Here is a 17,680-nt window from a genome sequence, read left to right as displayed (position 1 = left end):
ACGAGAAATGTGTCTTCATTCCATTTCATCATTGTGCAAACATCACAGAGTGTCCCTTAACAAACCTAGATAATACAGCCTAAATCTAGGCTATATGGTATAGCCTACAGCTCCTACGCAACAAACCTATACTGCATGTTAATATATTGAATAGTGCAGGCAAGTGTAATACAATGGCATTTGTGTATCTAAGCATATCTAAACATAGAAAAGGTACAGTAAAAATACAGTATAATCTTATGGAACCACTGTCATGTATGTGGTCCTATTCCTTCATTGACTGAAACATTGTTATATGCTACATGACTGTACTTCATTGCTTTTTATTTCTGGCTAATACTTCACTGTATGGATACACCACATTTTATTTATCCACCTATCAGCTGATGGAAATTTAAGTTGTTGTTCTGCTACTATGAATACTGTTGCTATGAATATTTGTGTGTAAGCTGTGTGTTTATGTATATTCTTAAATGAGAAATCATGAGCACTAATAATAAAAATAGGTTTCAGCCAGGTGTGGTGGCTCATGCCTGTAATCCCAGCACTTTGGGAGGCCAAGGCAGGAGGATCACTTGAGGTCAGGAGTTCGAGACCAGCTTGGCCAACATGGTGAAACCCTGTCTCTACTAAAAATAACAAAAATTAGCCAGGCATGGTGGCACGCACCTGTAATCCCAGCTACTCAGGAGGCTGAGGCAGGAGAACCGCGTGAACCCAGGAGGTGGAGGTTGCAGTGAGCAGAGATTGTGCCACGACACTCCAACCTGAGCGACAGAGCAAAACTCCATCTCAAAATAAAATAAAATAAAAACAGGTTTGATAATACATGTAAATGATGCTTCCAAAGTTCGCTAGTAAACAGTAAAGAAGCCAGGTTCTTTTTTTTTTTTGAGACGGAGTCTCGCCCTATCGCCCAGGCTGGAGTGCAGTGGCGTGATCTTGGCTCACTGCAAGCTCCGCCTCCCACATTCACGCCATTCTCCTGCCTCAGCCTCCAGAGTAGCTGGGACTACAGGCGCCCGCCACCACGCCCGGCTAATTTTTTTGTATTTTTTACTGGAGATGGGGTTTCACTGTGTTAGCCAGGATGGTCTCAATCTCCTGACCTCATGATCCACCCACCTCGGCCTCCTAAAGTGCTGGGATTACAGGCATGAGCCACCACGCCCGGCCGAAGCCAGGTTCTTTAAAAACTTTTATTCTAAAAATCTAAAAACCAATCATGGAATCTTAACTATGATTAATATGTTAAGGGGCTCTAATGGAGAAAGCAGACAACATGCAAGAAGAGATGGGTAATGTAAGCAGAGAGATAAAAACTCTAAGGAGGAATCAAAAGGAAAGGTTAGGCCAGGTGCGGTGGCTCACACCTGTAATCCCAGCACTTTGGGAGGCCGAGGCGGGTGGATCACCTGAGGTCAGGAGTTCAAGACCAGCCTGGACAATATGGAGAGACCCTATCTCTACTAAAAACACAAAAAGTAGCTGGGCTTGGTGGCGAGTACCTGTAATCCCAGCTACTCGGGAGGCTGAGGCAGAAGAATGGCATGAACCTGGGAGGCAGAGGTTACAGTGAGCCGAGATCGCACCACTGCACTCCAGCCTAGGCGACAGAGCGAAACTCCATCTCCCCCTCCCAAAAAAAAAAAAAAAAAAAAGCACAGGTTAGAATCAAAAAAGACTAACAGAAATGCAAAATGCCTTTGATGGGCTCATCAGTAGACCAAACATAGGAGTGGGAGACCAGAGAGCCTTAAGATCAATACAAACTCCCCAAAACTGAAAAAGAAAGAGAAAATGAAAAAGAAAAGAATATCCGAGAATGGTGGGACAATTATAAAAGGTGTAACACACACAAAATGGGAATACTATTCACATGAAATTTTAGAAAAGGTAAAACAGTAGTGACATAAAGCAGACCAGTTGGAGGTTTCGTCTGGTTGCTAGGGACCAGTGGAGATGACTGATTGCACAGAGGCACAAAGAACTTTAGGGAATGGTAGAAATGTTTTATATCATGACTGTGGTGATGGTCACATTTGTCAAAACTCATTAAATTGTAAATGTAAGGTTGGTAAATATTTTGTATGTATATTATGCTTTAATAAAGTTGGTTTTTTGAAATCAAGTACTTAAGGAAAATTACAGTGCTTATTGCTAATCCTATGATAAATAAAAAGTGATATGAAATAACTTAGCTAATAAAACAAGAAACAATGTATAAAACATTTCAGTAAGAAAATTTACTTTTGGCTTAGCATGGTGCCTCACACCTGTAATCCCAGCACTTTAGGAGGCCGAGGCGGGTGGATCGCTTGAGCTCAGTTCGAGACCACCCTGGGCAACATGTTGAAATCCCCATCTCTACCAAAAATATAAAAATATTAATTAGTCAAGTGTGGTGGCAAGCGCCTGTAGTCCCAGCTACTCAAGAGGCTGAGGTGGGAGTATCGCTTGAGACTGGGCGGCAGAGGCTGCAGTAAGCCAAGATCATGGCACTGCAGTTCAGCCTGGGCAACAGTGTGAGACCCTGTCTAAAATTTAAAAAAAGAAAGAAAATTTACTTTTTCTAAAGTAGTACCACCACACTGAAAGCAAATATATTAGCAGTTAAAATCAAGTTTGTTTAAAACTTTAGAGCAATAAAAATATTTTAAACGAGATACAAAAAATGATCATTGCAACGTTGTTCACACTTCAAAAGCTAGAAGAAACTCTAATGTTTATCAATTGCAGATTTGAAAAATGAATTCTAACGAAGCCATGCAAAAGAATACAATACAGGGATGGTAAAAATGAATTATACACAACATGGTTGGATCTTACAATTTAGAAAGCCACCACATTACATCCATTATATTTTTGGAAAGCTAAAAAAAACAAGAAAACTAAACATTGTTCAAGGACACATCCAAATGAGACTTTTTCAAAGTTTTTTAAATGAAGTTAATTATTAACTCAAAGATAGCTGTGACTTCAAGGATAGAAGCAGGATGACTTCGGGAAGAAAGATTCACGGAGCAGGTACACTGTACGAACTGACCGTCCCGTTCTTCAGTTCAAGTAGTGAGTTCAAGAATAGCCTTCAAAGTATACTTCATAATTCAAATAATATATACTATTTATATAAAAATAATGTGTAATTTTAGTGTTTAAAGTAAAAAATCACTATGTGAACAAATACTTGCTCTAACATCTGAGTGAGGTATTGTGATAAATGCATTCCACTTATTACTCCCATTTAATCCTCCTGACAGCCCTATGAAACACAGAATAGTGAGCTAGATGAAAGTACAGTTCAACATTATCCCTACTTCACTTGAAAACACTGAGACATCGAAAGGTAAACTCAACCCAAAGTCATACATCTAGTAAGTGGTGGAGCTAGAAATTAAATCCAAGTCATTCTAACTTCAGAGCCAAGCTTTTAACCAATCCCACCAAAAAATTAAAAAAAAAAAAAAGCCTTATGTCATGGCATCAAATATTTTATTTTTTTCATGGAATCTCAGTAAAGCCACATCACTTACAGCTATTCTAACAGTTTAGATAGAACTGGCCTTACTGGACTTCCAATAATAAATCACTCTTTTCCAGCCACACCAAGTGGAAGATCCCACCAGTCTAAAAAATTTAAAACCAGTTATAAATCACGGTCCTTTGCAAGTTAAGCGCCAGCCAAGGACTGTAGATTCTTGACCTATCCCTATAGACATCTCCTGTAAAAAATTATTTTAAGGCCGGGCGTGGTGGCTCACTCCTGTAATCCCAGCACACTTTGGTAGGCCGAGGCAGGCGGATCACCTGAGGTCAGAAGTTTGAGACCAGCCTGGCCAACATGGTGAAACCCCATCTCTACTAAAAATAAAAAATTAGCTGGGCATGGTGGTACGTGCCTGTAGTCCCAGCTACTCGGGAAGCTGAGGCAGCAGAATCGCTTGAACCCAACAGGCGGAGGTTGCAGTGAGCCGAGATGGCGCCGCTGCACTCCAACTAGGGTGACAGAGTGAGAGTGTCTTTAAAAAAAAAAAAAAAGGTCATTTTAAAGGCTGGGCGTGGTGGCTCACGCCTGTAATCCCATCACTTTGGGAGGCAAAGGCAGGCGGATTGCCTGAGGTCAGGGGATCGAGACCAGCCTGGCCAGCGTGGCAAAATTCCATCTCTACTAAAAATACAAAAATTAGCCAGTCGTGGTGGCGGGTGCCTGTAATCCCAGCTACTCAGGAGGCTGAGGCAGGAGAATTACTTGAACTCGGAAGGCAGAGGTTGCAGTGAGCTGAGATCGCGGTACTGCGCTCCAGACTGGGCGGCAACAGCAAAACTGTCTCCAAAAAAAAAAAAATCAGGTATTCTGCCCGCCTCAGCCTTCCAAAGTGCTGGGATTACAGGCGTGAGCCACCGTGCCCAGCAATATCATGAAGACTTTCATCTTTTTTTTCTTTTTTTTTTTTTGAGACAGAGTCTTGCTCTGTCGCCCAGCCTGGAGTGCAGTGGGGCACAATCTCCACTCACTGCAACCTCCACCTCCCAGGTTCAAGCGATTCTCCTGCCTCAGCCTCCTGAGTAGCTGGGATTACAGGTGCCTGCCAACACGCCAGGCTAATTGTTTTGTATTTTTAGTAGAGACGAGAGCTCATCATGTTGGCCAGGCTGGTTTCGAACTCCTGACCTCAAGTGATCTGCCCACCTAAGCCTCCCAAAGTGCTAGGATTACAGGCATGAGCCACTGCACCTGGCCAAGACTTTCATCTTCTAATCTGACTGGTTATCATGCATCTTGAGTGGTGTAATAGCAGTTAGCAGGTAACTAAAAGGTTCTGTAATGTAGAATCTGATTCGTCAATCATAGAAAATTAAAGCTGGAAAGAACCTGAGATTATGTGTAAAACAAGTGAACCGGTCATTATGAGGAAAATGATGCCAAGATGAGACTACTACTCTTCCTAGTTCCCATCTGGCAACATGTGTTTTCTGGCTTTAAATATGAGAGGTGTTATATCCAAGGCAAAATCAACAAATGTTGATTTTTATACATAAGGCAATACAAACCTAAAAACAATTCACTTAAGTTGTTTGGTTTTTAAGTAATCGTTGCTTTATAGGATTTCTATGAATTTGGTTCATATTTTAATTAGAAGGCATGAATGCAGAATTTATAATTAAAATGTTTACCTTTAAACTTTAGAAATTTAATTTCAAAATAAACTGAAGGAGAAATATAAATACGGTTACTACAACTAAGAATGTCATTCTTATGCCAGTAATTCTTTTCCCATACTACTAATTATCTTATAAGGTTCTAACAGAACTTTAGAAACTAGAATTTTAGGAAAATGTTTATATAAAGGCACTTGATAATTATCCTGGCTTAGTAATGCTTTCACTCCTTTACCAAACTTTATAATGTTCTTATTTTAACTAAGATGACACAAAAACTGGTTTAAAAAATTTTCATGAAGTTAAATCCATCAACTTGGCCGGGCGCAGTGGCTCACGTCTGTAATCCTAGCACTTTGGGAGGCCGAGGCAGGCGGATCACGAGGTCAGGAGATCGAGACCATCCTGGCTAACATGGTGAAACCCCATCTCTACTAAAAATACAAAAAAAATTAGCCGGGCGTGGTGGCGGGCGCCTGTAGTCGCAGCTACTCCTGAGGCTGAGGCAGGAGAATGGCGTGAACCCGGGAGGTGGAGCTTGCAGTGAGCCGCGACGCACCACTGCACTCCAGCCTGGGCGACAGAGCGAGACTGTCTCAAAAAAAAAAAAAAAAAAAAAAATCCATCAACTCAAGAGGAGGTACTCCGAAGAGTTAATTTCCGAGACAATGAATGATACCGCAGTCTGGGATTCCAAAGTCTTGATTTTAAAACGTATGTGGTGGCTGGGTGCAGTGGCTCAGGCCTGTAGTCCCAGCACTTTGGGAGGCCGAGGCAGGTGGATCACCTGAGGTCAGGAGGTCAAGACCAGCCTGGCCAACATGGTGAAACTCCATCTCTACAAAATACAAAACATTAGCGGGGTGTGGTGGCGGATGCCTGTAACCCCAGCTACTTGAGAGGCTGAGGCAGGAAAATCGCTTGAACCTGGGAGGCAGAGGTTGTAGTGAGAGGAGATCACACTACTGCACTCCAGCCTGGGCAACAAGAGCAAAACTCTGTCTCAAAAAAACAGTCTGTCATTAGAATTAAATTTTTCTGTTGAGCAACCACAGACATGCTTTCACTGCTGGAGGAATGTCATCTAAAAAGATTAGTTCAAGGTATTACTGACTTCAGGATACTTAAATTCTTCAACTGAAAACCGTTTTTTAAATGAGAAGAACTTCAATTTTCTGCAATTTGACAATGTTGTTAATTAAGTAGCATCCCCTACCAGGACCACCACTCACACCAGTTACAGTATGAACATTTTAAATGACAGCAACTTATTAGAAGATAAAGATCATGGCATTATGGAAAGAAAATGGTCTGTAGTTTGTAAACAATCAAGTTAGGTTCTAATTTCAGTTCTGCCACAAACTAGGTATATAACTTTGATAAACCTGTTACCTTTTCTGAAGCCTCTATCAACCCCAACACAGGGCTGTAGGAATGAAATAAGAGGTAAAAGTATTTCATTGTTGAATAGTGCTTAGAAATTGAGTTGGCAGAAAAAGTCACTGAACTTGAAGGGATATCAAAAGAATTATCCAATTTGAAGAAGAGAAAGAAAGAAGACTGAAGAAAAATGGTTAGAACCTTAATGACTTATAAACATATCAAATGGTCAGCTGGGCCTGGTGGCTCACACCTGTAATCCCAGCACTTTGGGAGGCTGGGGCAGATGGATCACCTGAGGTCAGGAGTTCAAGACCAGCCTGGCCAACATGGCAAAACCCCATCTCTACTAAAAATACAAAAAAAATTAGCCAGGTGTGGTGGCAAGCACCTGTAATCCCAGCTACTCAGGAGGCTGAGGCAGGAGAATTGCTTGAACCCAGGAGGCGGAGGTTGCAGTGAGCCAAAAGAGCACCATTGCACTCCAGCCTGGGGTACAAGAACGAAACTCCACCTCAAAACAAAAGAAAATCAAATGGCCTAGCAAGTATGATTGGAGTCTCAGAGGAAGGAGAATTAAATTGAAGCAGAGATGCAGAAAAAGTAGTTGAAGAATGGCCAAAACTTTCCATATTTGATGAAAACACAAATTTACAAATCCAAGAAGCTCAAAGAATACCATGCAGGATAAATACAAAGAAAACTAGACCTAAATACATAGTCAAACTATTTTAAACCAAACGTAAAAAGAAAATCTTAAAAGTATCCACAAGAAAAAAAGACCACACATACTGAGAACAAGATTAAAAATCAACCCTTCAAAAAAAAAGGGGAGGAGGTTACAACACCACAGAACAACAACTTTAAAGTGCTGAAATAAAAAAATCAACAACCCAGAATTTTCTATCCAGTGAACCAAACCTTCAAAAATAGGGTGAAATAAAGACATTTTCAGATAAATAAAAGTTGAGACAATCAGTGATAAACAATTCTGGAAATGAAATTATATCCTTCAGGCCAAAGGGAAAGGGGCATCAGATGAAAATGCACATCTATAAAGATGAATGAAGAGTACCAGAAATGTCTTACTGTCAAATGGGTGATGGCTTCTGCTACTCTCCGATGCTTCCCTTGAGGACTCATATGCTATAATTTGTCTTCAAAGGACAGTTGAAGATTCTCATGCAAAAGACTGTACAAAGTACCTTTAAATCTTGATAATTTATGAAACACTCTGGGCAATGAACTACTGAGCTAACATTTTTAAATTTTAAAACTATACTAAAGGCCAAAATGTCTAGGTATCTTAAACATCTAAGCAGACAACTTAAAAGTGACTACAGAATAAGACTAAGAGAAACAGAATTAACTGCATAGGACTAAATGAACTAGTGACAGAAATTTAACCAGTTGTTTCAGACTATGGTTTTTTCTTTTGTTTTTGTTTTTGTTTTTGTTTTTTGTTTTTTGTCTTGAGACACAATCTTACTCTATTTCCCAGGCTGGAATGCAATGGTGCGATCTCGGCTCACTGCAGCCTCTGCCCCCCGGGGTTCAAGTGATTCTTGTGCCTCAGCCTCCCGAGTAGCTGGGATTACAGGCACCCATCACCACCCCCAGCTAATTTTTATGTTTTTAGTAGAGAGAGGTTTCACCATGTTGGTCAGGCTGGTCTTGAACTCCTGACCTCAGGTGATCAACCTGCCTCAGCCTCCCAAAGTGCTGGGATTACAGGTATGAGCCACCATGCCCAGCCGTTTTTTGTTTTGTTTTGAGGCAGGGTCTTGGTCTCTTGCCCAGGATGGAGTGCGATGGTGCGATCATGGCTCACTGAGGCATCAGCCTCCCAGCGTCAAGCAATCCTCCTACCTCAGCCTCCCCAGCAGCTGGGACCACAGGCATGTGAAACAATGCCCAGTTAATGTTTTTATTTTTTATTTTTGTAGAGACGGGGTCTTACCATATTGCCCAGGCTGGTGTTATTTTTTAATATTCTGTTTTCTGATGGCTATATGAGGAAGCCCTTTTCCTTTCTTCTTCATCTACCTCTAGCTCACAATTTAATATATTATGCTTTTGTAGGAAAATTTTTAAATGGCATTTGAGAGCGGTGGCACATGCCTGTAGTCCCAGCTACTCAGGAGGCTGAGGCAGGACTGCTTGAGTACAGGAATTCAAGATTGCAATGAGCCACAATCATACCACTGCACTCCAGGTAGGTCAAGAGAGTGAGACCCCACCTCAAAATAAAGTAAAAACTAAGTCTATTTTTTCATGTTAATAACGTTATTTGCATAGGCTTAATCAAATTCCATCAAGACAAAGGTAAATAAAATTTACCAGGATAACTGGACAAATAATTGTACATCTAGGTCATATACTATGTCTTATAATTAAGAACAATATAATGATATAATGTCATATAATTATAATATAATCGTATGACAAGTCCACCACTATAATAAAGATAGTAGGGCAGGACACAGTAGCTCACACCTGTAATCCCAGCACCAACACTTGGGGAAACCAATGCAGGGGGATTATTTGAGCCCAGGAGTTCAAGACTAGCCTAGGCAATATAGTGATTCCTCACTTCCACAAAACATTTTAAATAAACATCTTATAAATTAAAAATTTTTTTTAAAAAGAAAACAAAGATTTTACATTATACAAGAAGTCAGTGCTTATGGGCCTGGTACCTGTTCTTGGTTTACAGGGACTAGCTTCACAGATGGAAGGTCACTTAGTGGCAGCCAATGACTCAGTAAATTTAGGGAACCTGAACAAGAGATGACTTCATCCAAATTTATAAGTATTCCAAGTGAAATCTGGTGGAGAGGGTATTGTATTTGTTTCCTAGTTTCAGGATAAAAGAACAAATAAAAGAGACTTTAAAAGTTCAAGTCAGCCAGGTGCAATGGCTCATGCCTATAATCCCAGAACTTTGGGAGGTCAAGGAGGGTGTATCACCTGAGTCAGGAGCTCGAGACCAACCTGGACAACATGGCAAAACCCAGTCACTACTTAAAAAAAAAAAAAATTAGCTGGGCTTAGTAGTGGGCACCTGTAAGCCCAGCTACTCGGGAGGCTGGGGCAGGAGAATCACTTGAACCAGGGAGGCAGAGGTTGCAGTGAGCTAAGAGTGCGCCACTGCACGTCAGCCTGAGTGACAGAGCGAGACTCTATCTCAAAAAAATAAATAAAGTCCTATAATCAGACAATGTATATGGGCATGAGGATGGCACTGAATAGAGGCCAGAAAGAGACTTTGGCAAATATAATCAATTAATCAAGTTACCAAAGCAAACCAAGAAAAAAGGAACATCTTTTCTACAAATAGCCCTGGAACTGGATATCTATAATTTAATCAAAAGTTGGTCCTCTGGCCGGGCACAATGGCTTACACCTGTAACTTACTCCCAAGCACTTTGGGAAGCTGAGGCGGGTGGATCACCTGAGGTCAGGAGTTTGAAACCAGCCTGGTCAACATGGTGAAAACCTGTCTCTACTAAAAAAAATACAAAAATTAGACGGGCGTGCTGTTGGGCATTTGTAGTCCCAGATACTTGGGAGGCTGAGGCAGGAGAATCTCTTGAACCTGGGAGGCAGAGGTTGCAGTGAGCCGAGATTGCACCACTGTACTCCAGCCTGAGAGACAAGAGCCAAATTCAGTCTTTAAAAGAAAAAAAAGTTGTATTTTATATTCTGTAAATTTTACTACAATTAAAATAAATGAATGGGAAATATCTCTTTGGCATGATAGGGCATTATTTCCAGGAGATATCAGTTAAGTAGGAAAAAAAACAAAGTGCAAAAGAGTATATATAGTATGCTATCTTTTGTATAAATAAATAAATAAAACATACAGATACCATCAAAAGAAAGAAATGGGAAGGATAAGACAGAAAACATTTAAGTTGGTTACCTAAGAAAACTGAAGAAAAATGGCATGGAAGGGACACAAAAGCAATGTATGCCTTTTGTATAATTTTGACTTTTGAAAGCATGTTATTATTCTACATATTACAAAAATAAAAATCAGAATGGGAGGCAGCATAAGCAAACAAGTAAATAAACTTAATTTTGTTTCAAATGAATACCCTAACTAGTTTATACAGAAAGTAAGGTGGGAAGTAAAAGTGGGGTGGAGGTCGGGCGTGGTGGCTCACTCCTGTAATCCCAGCACCTTGGGAGGCAGAGGCGGGCGGATCGCCTGACCTCAGGAGTTGGAGACCAGCTTGGGCAACATGGTGAGACCCTGTCTCTATTAAAGATACAAAACTTAGCTGGGCATGGTGGCACGCACCTGTAGTTGCAGCTACTCAGGAGGCTGAGGCAGAAGAATCCCTTGAACCCAGAAGGCAGAGGTTGCAGTGAGCCAAGATCGCACCACTGCACTCCAGCCTGAGCAACCAAGACTGCCTCAAAAAAAAAAAAAAAAAAGTGGGGTGGAGAAAGGGTATGGAGGGCTAATCCAAGCAATTTAAATTTTAACTGTTTACTCTCAGTCTTGGGTAAAATTGGGAGGTGGAGAAGAATTATAGACAAATGCTCCACTCATTTTCAGTTTGTTTATTGCAGTGAAATGAAAAAACCAATTCTGAAATTATTTTAGATGTATTAGAGGATTAGGCAAATGAGTAAATGTACTAAGGTTGAGAGTCAGGATTCCCACATAATAATAAGGGACATAAAAATAAAAAATGAAGTACAAAGAACCCTGTAGACATGGAATAAAGATGTACATACTGATATAAGCTCATGATTTCTAAAATATGTATATGTATGTTTCAATGAACACATGCGAAGTCGGCCCTCTGTATCGTGGATTCTGCATCCATGGATCAAAAATACTCAAAAAATAAATTTAAAAAAACAATACAACAATAAAATACAAATTAAAAAATACAGTTTAACAACAACCTACACAGTATTTACACTGTGTTAGATTCTTATAAGTAATCTAGAGATGACTTAAAGCATACAAGAAATTGAACATGGGTTATATGCAAATACAATTGCTACTTTATAGTTTAAAGAACTTAAGCATCAGCAGATTTTGGTGCACACAAAGGGTCTTAGACCCAATCACCCTCAGGTACGAAGGGATGACTGTATGAGTATGTATATGTACATGTATGTGTATAAGCATGCATATTATTTCCTAGCTCTATCCACTAAAAAGGCCAAGATGAGAAAACAGCCCAGAAGTAGTGAGGACACCTAGCACTCAGAGAGATCTTGGTCTCTAAAACTTTTATTCCCCACAAGGACACAGCGGCCCACTTACAGGAGCTTCACTAGCCAAACTTCTAGGACAATTTGAGCACTAAAATAATTAAGCAGGGTAAGTGAATTGTAAACCATTCAAAAAATAGGAATTCATGAATCCATCACCAATACATAGGGCTATTGATTATGGAATACAGCCAAGATCTGACGGGTAATGGGAAAGGAATGCTGGAAAGAAAAAAATGACCATTTTGCAATCATCACAATAAAAAGCTGGATCAGACAAGAGTCAATGGATGCTAAATCTAGAAGAAACCGTGAAAAGAATCAGAATATCTGCATTGTTTCCCCACAAGCTGCTTATTGCTTGGCAAAAGAGAGGGCAAAAAAACCAAACAGTGGAGAAATCTGGCAACACCTTGGCCAAGGGATCAAAATTTGCATCACAATAAGGGACAGATGGACGTCATATGACCCCATCTCAGAGTATCACATTGCGGATGCAGTATTCCTGCCAAGAATCCATAACATCTTAATCTAATCACAAGGAAATTTCAGACCAACATAAAATGAAGAACATCTCCATTGAAGAGAGTAAGGGGGTTAGGGAAGGGTTGTGTTCTCAAAAATGCCAATGTCATAAGAGATAAAGACAGGCTGTGAAAATATCCCAGGAAAAAGGAGGCCAAAGAGAAATAATAACTGAATGCAGAACCTGACCCCAGACTGTAGTCTATACAGGAAGCATAGAAAATGCTACAAGAGACTTTCTTAGGTCAACTGACAAAACTGGAATATGGGCGATAGATTTCATCGATGTCCATTTATGAAGTTATTAACTGTACCATGGTTATATAAGAGAATGACCCTATTTGTAGGAATACAACAGAAGTATTAGGGGAAAGAAGCATAACATATGTAACTCACCCTCAAATGGTTAAAAAAAAAAATTGTGTGTGTGTTTACGTTGGTAGAACAAGAGAAAAGAGAGTAGGACAGCACAAATACAAATAATAAAGCAAGTGGGTAAGTCTGGATAAAGGATATCCAGATGTTCTTTATACTATATTTTTGTAACTTTTGTAAATGTATACTTCCAAATAAAAGGTATTTAAAAAAGAAAAAATTGGCCGAGCACAGTGGTTCACACCTGTAATCCCAGCACTTTGGGAGGCCGAGGCAGGTAGATCACCTAAGGTCAGGAGTTCAAGACCAGCCTGGCCAACATGGTGAAACCCCGTCTCTACTAAAAATACAAAATTAGCCGGGCAGGGTGGCGGGTGCCTGTAATCCCAGCTACTCGGGAGGCTGAGGCAGGAGAATCACTTAACCCTGGAAGTGGAGGTTGCAGTGAAACAAGATCGTGCCATTGCACTCCAAGCTGGGTAACAAACTCCGTCTCAAAAAAAAAAAAAAAAAAAAAACCTGTGGAGATAGTTCTCTGCCATGTTCAGAAGAATGGGTATATATCACAATTAACTGAGGGATTTTACAGGGAAATTGCAAGACCTAAGGCTGGTAACTTGGATAGATTCTCAGACAAAGTACCATTTGAAATGTCAGAGAAGGGAGTTTGTACTTTTTCTTTCTGTAAGCCAAGGAAAGGTAGCACAAAACTTAGAGCACAACATAAGCTTGGCTAAAAGTATACATTTAGGAAAATCTAGCTAAATTTTAAGTGAGTGGACAAGGAAGCAGTAGAGACAAGGACAAACACCCTCATGAAATTACGGGGTCTTGGCCTCGGAAGCTAAAATTAGGAACAGAAAGTGGAACAAATACAGGACACATGAAAATAGAAAGCCAGATAAAGCCTGCTTACCAAATGAATCAGAGTACGGTGGGATTCAAAGACAACTCAGATTTCAAACCTAGCTAACCAAGAGAATGATGGGATTACCAAAAGAAATTTAGCTAAACAAAGCATGACTGTTTTCTCGGCAACCAGACAGCTTTTTCTATTCTCATTTTTCCTATTCTGATGTAATATTAAAAGTTAAGAAAAGGGGCCAGGCGCAGTGGCTCACGCCTATAATCCCAGCACTTTAGGCCAAGGCAGGCACGTCACTTGAGGCCAGGAGTTTCAGCCTGGCCAACATGGTGAAATCCCATCTCTACCAAAAATACAAAACTTAGCCGGATGTGGCTGTGCACGTCTGTAATCCCAGCTACTTGGGAGGCTGAGGCACGAGAATTGCTTGAATCCAGGAAGCAGAAGCTGCAGTAAGCCGAGATCACACCACTGCACTCCAGCCTGGGTGACAGAGGGAGACTCTGTCTCAAAAAAAAAAAAAAAAAAAAAAAAAAGTTAAGAAAGGGGTTAGATGAAATGTTATTTGCCAGCACAAGCAATCTGGGGAAATTTGTCTTCACAAGGTGAAACAGCAAATGTAAGTTAGGCTAATTCAGATGTTTGACTAAATGCCATTAAAATATTCACACGTAAGGAGGGGGAATTTCTTCTCTTCCCCCAAAATTATGTTTGTATTTGTATGTATATACATATATACGAATACCATAACCCCTTGTACAACACATTCGAACTGCATTTGTTCTGTTATACGCAGATTTTTCTCTATTTCTGCCATGCCTAAGACAGTAGGACCAACATTTCCTCTTCTTTCTCCTCCTCCTCCTCAAGCCTACTCAACCTCACGAAAAGAATGAAGACCTTTATGATGATCCACTTAATGAATAATATGTATGTTTTCTCTTCCTTATGACTTTTTTTTTTTTTTTGAGATGAAGTCTCACTCTGTTGCCCAGGCTGGAGTGCTGTAGCATGATCTCAGCTCACTACAACCTCCACCTCCAAGGTTCAAGTGATTTTCCTGCCTCAGCTTTTCGAGTAGCTGGGATTACAGGCACACGCCACCATGCCCGGCTAATTTTTGTGTTTTTAGTAGAGACGGAGCTTCACCACGTTGGCCAGGCTGGTCTCAAACTCCTAACCTCAGGTGATCCACCCACCTTGGCCTCCCAAAGTGCTGGGATTACAGGCATGCGCCACCACATCCGGCCATGTCTTTCCTTTTTAATTATTTATTTATTTACTTATTTTCTAGAGACAAGGTTTCATACTGTTGCCCATGCTGAAGTGTAGTGGTGCAGTCATAGCTCACTGCAGCTTCAAACTCCTGAGATCGAGCAATCTCCCACCTCAGCCTCCCAAGCAGCTAGGACTACAAGCGCACACCACCTAGCTAGCTAATTTTTTGTGTGTTTTGTAGAACTGGGGATGTTACTGTGTTGTTTAGGCTGGTCTCCAACTCCTGGCCTCAAGTGATCCTCCCACCTCCAATCCCCAAAGTGCTAGGATCATAGTTGTGAGCATATGAGTGAGCCACCATGTCCAGCCTCCTTAAAATTTTCTCCTTTTTTCTATCTCTTTTTTTTCTTTTCGGAGACAGGGTTTCATTCTGTTGCCCAGGCTAGAGTGCAGTGGCACAATCACAGCTGAGGCGCAGCCTCAACCTCATGGGCACAGGCAATCCTCCCACCTCAGTGTCTCTAGTGCTAGGGACTAAGGCACAGGCCACTATGTCTGGCTAGTTTTTGCATTCTCTGTAGAGATGGGGTTTCGCTCTGTTGCCCAGACTGTTCTCAAACTCCTGGACTCAGGTGATATAACCACCTCAGCCTCTCAAAGTCCTAGGATTATAAACATGAGTCACTGCACTTGGCCATAATTTTCTTAATAACATTTTCTTTTCTCTAGCTTACTTTATTGTAAGAATACAGGATATAATATATGTAACATACAAAATATGCGTTAATCAGCTGTTTATATTAACAGTAAGGCTTCTAGGCAAGAGGAGGTTATTAGTAGTTAAGTTTGGGGGGAGTCGAAAGTTCTGCACATTTTTTACTGAACAAGGGGTCAGTGTCCCCAGTCCTCAGTTGTTCAAGGGCCAACTGTACATACACATACGTATTCACTCAAGTACTCTAAGCACATTCATTTAATAATCATTAAAGAGAAAAACATGAAGCATAAATAGTTTTAATTAAATCATAAATTAAAGAGGAGGGTAATATCTTCAGAAGGTTGAAGACAAAAAATTACAAAGGATCAAATCAAACTAAAGCTGAATTACCTGGCTAACCAGTCAAAGGATGTTCAAGCAGTTTATTTTTATTGGTCTCTGAGTCCACCATCCAGCAAGTATTTTGATCCTGAGGACAAAAAGAAGAGGAGGGATTGAATTTTATTGTCTTTTCTTCATTTAAGCATTATGATTAGTCACCCACAAATTAAGTCTTCCAGCCGGGCGTGGTGGCTCATGCCTGTAATCCCAGCACTTTGGGAGGCAAGGCGGGCAAATCACTTGAGGTCAGGAGTTCAAGGCTGGCCTGGCCAACATGGCAAAACCCCAACTCTACTAAAAATACAGAAATTAGCCAGGCGACATGGCATCCGCCTGTAATCCCAACTACTCAGGAGGCTGAAGCAGGAGAATCACTTGAACCTGGGAGGCAGAGGTTGCAGTGACCCGAGACTATGCCACTGCACTCCAGCCAGGGTGACAGAGCGAGATTCTCTCTCAAAAAAATTAAGTCTTCCCATTTTTCCCTTCCCTGGATATATGAAACAAACAAAAGCTATCAAGTACACCACCTCTTCCTAGGAATTTGAGTAGATGTCTTATTGTACCATATAATCACTACTTCTGTTTGAAAAGTCAAGCATAGGGCCAGGCGCAGTGGCTCATGCCTATAATCCCAGAACTTTGAAAGGCTGAGGTAGGAGGACCGCTTGAGGCCAGGAGTTCAAGATCAGCCTGAGCAACATAGCAAGACACCATCTCCACACACAAAAAAATAAAAATTAAAAAACAAAAGTCAGGGCCAGGCGCAGTGGCTCATGCCTCGAATCCCAGCACTTTGGGAGGCCGAGGTGGGTGGATCACATGAGGTCAGGAGTTTGAGACCAGCCTGGTCAACATGGTGAAACCCCATATCTACTAAAAATACAAAAAATTAGTTTGGTGTGATGGCATGCGCCTGTAGTCCAGCTACTCAGGAGGCTGAGGCAGAAGAATCATCTGAATCAGGGAAGCAGAGGTTACAGTGACCCAAGACCATGCCATTGCGCTCTAGCCTGGGCAACAAAAGCAAAACTCCATCTCAAAAATAAGTAAATTAATTAATTAATTAAAATAAAAGTCAGGCATAGAATATATAATATATACTCTGTCACAGTTTATAAAAATGGATAATGCAAAGTGGAGGTGGTGGAGACCAGTTCTGAATCTTGAAAAGTGATCAAAACAGATGGGTACTCTGAACTTGTGGGGGTATTCATTTGTCCAAAATCAGTGCTCAACAGAGAATAAAGACAACATTAATACCCTGGCAGAATCAAATGCTTAAATGCCCTAGTCCAAAAATTATCAGATGAGGGAGGGATGGATAAAGCCAACAAGCAAAGGCCAGAGGAAAGGCTCAGATGTTTTCTTGCCTTCTATAAAAGGATGCATTTTGACCACCAAAACAAAATATTAGCAAGGAAATGAGAGATCGTTCTTCAAAATAATCTGCAGTAAAACACATGAACATATAAACAGCAGGCTTTTGCACTTGAAGAAATGGCGTGCAGGTTCTGCTGCAATAAATAAGTGAACCAGTAAGAACATTCACTTTACCTTACGAATTTCCAAATTTAACAATAAAGCAACAATATGATTGCCACTAATTCCAATGGTATCGAACCAAGATAACAACCATAATTACGCCCTAAAGTTAATAGCTTTCATGCTGGAATTGGTAGATCTGTTGGTATGGGGGAAAGGAAAAATGATATATTCACAAGTTACAAGTAACAAACATATTATAGCCATGGACATTCCACGTAGTGTAGTCTGCAGACAGTATATGGGGAGAGCCAACCACAATCTAGCTGCATTAT

The 17,680-nt window shown here is 40.7% G+C and overlaps 1 protein-coding gene across 15 annotated transcripts in view; it reads right to left on the bottom strand.

Moving 5' to 3' along the window:
- Positions 1-17,680, bottom strand: part of NCOA3 (nuclear receptor coactivator 3) — a 155,137-nt gene that overhangs the window by 57,288 nt on the left and 80,169 nt on the right. For 12 of the 15 annotated variants that reach the window (XM_016938072.4, XM_016938076.4, XM_016938077.4 and 9 more), the window contains one exon: positions 15,870-15,948. The exons of the other annotated variants lie outside the window; for them this stretch is intronic. The gene's annotated coding sequence lies outside the window, so the exon portion shown is untranslated. The remainder of the gene's footprint in view (positions 1-15,869; positions 15,949-17,680) is intronic. 15 annotated transcript variants of the gene reach the window in all.

The sequence above is a fragment of the Pan troglodytes genome, chromosome 21, assembly GCF_028858775.2.
Source record: "Pan troglodytes isolate AG18354 chromosome 21, NHGRI_mPanTro3-v2.0_pri, whole genome shotgun sequence".
NCBI classification, from domain to species: Eukaryota; Metazoa; Chordata; class Mammalia; order Primates; family Hominidae; genus Pan; species Pan troglodytes.
The sequence above is the reverse complement of the archived record's forward strand: the minus strand, read 5'-3'. Positions and strand labels throughout refer to the sequence as shown.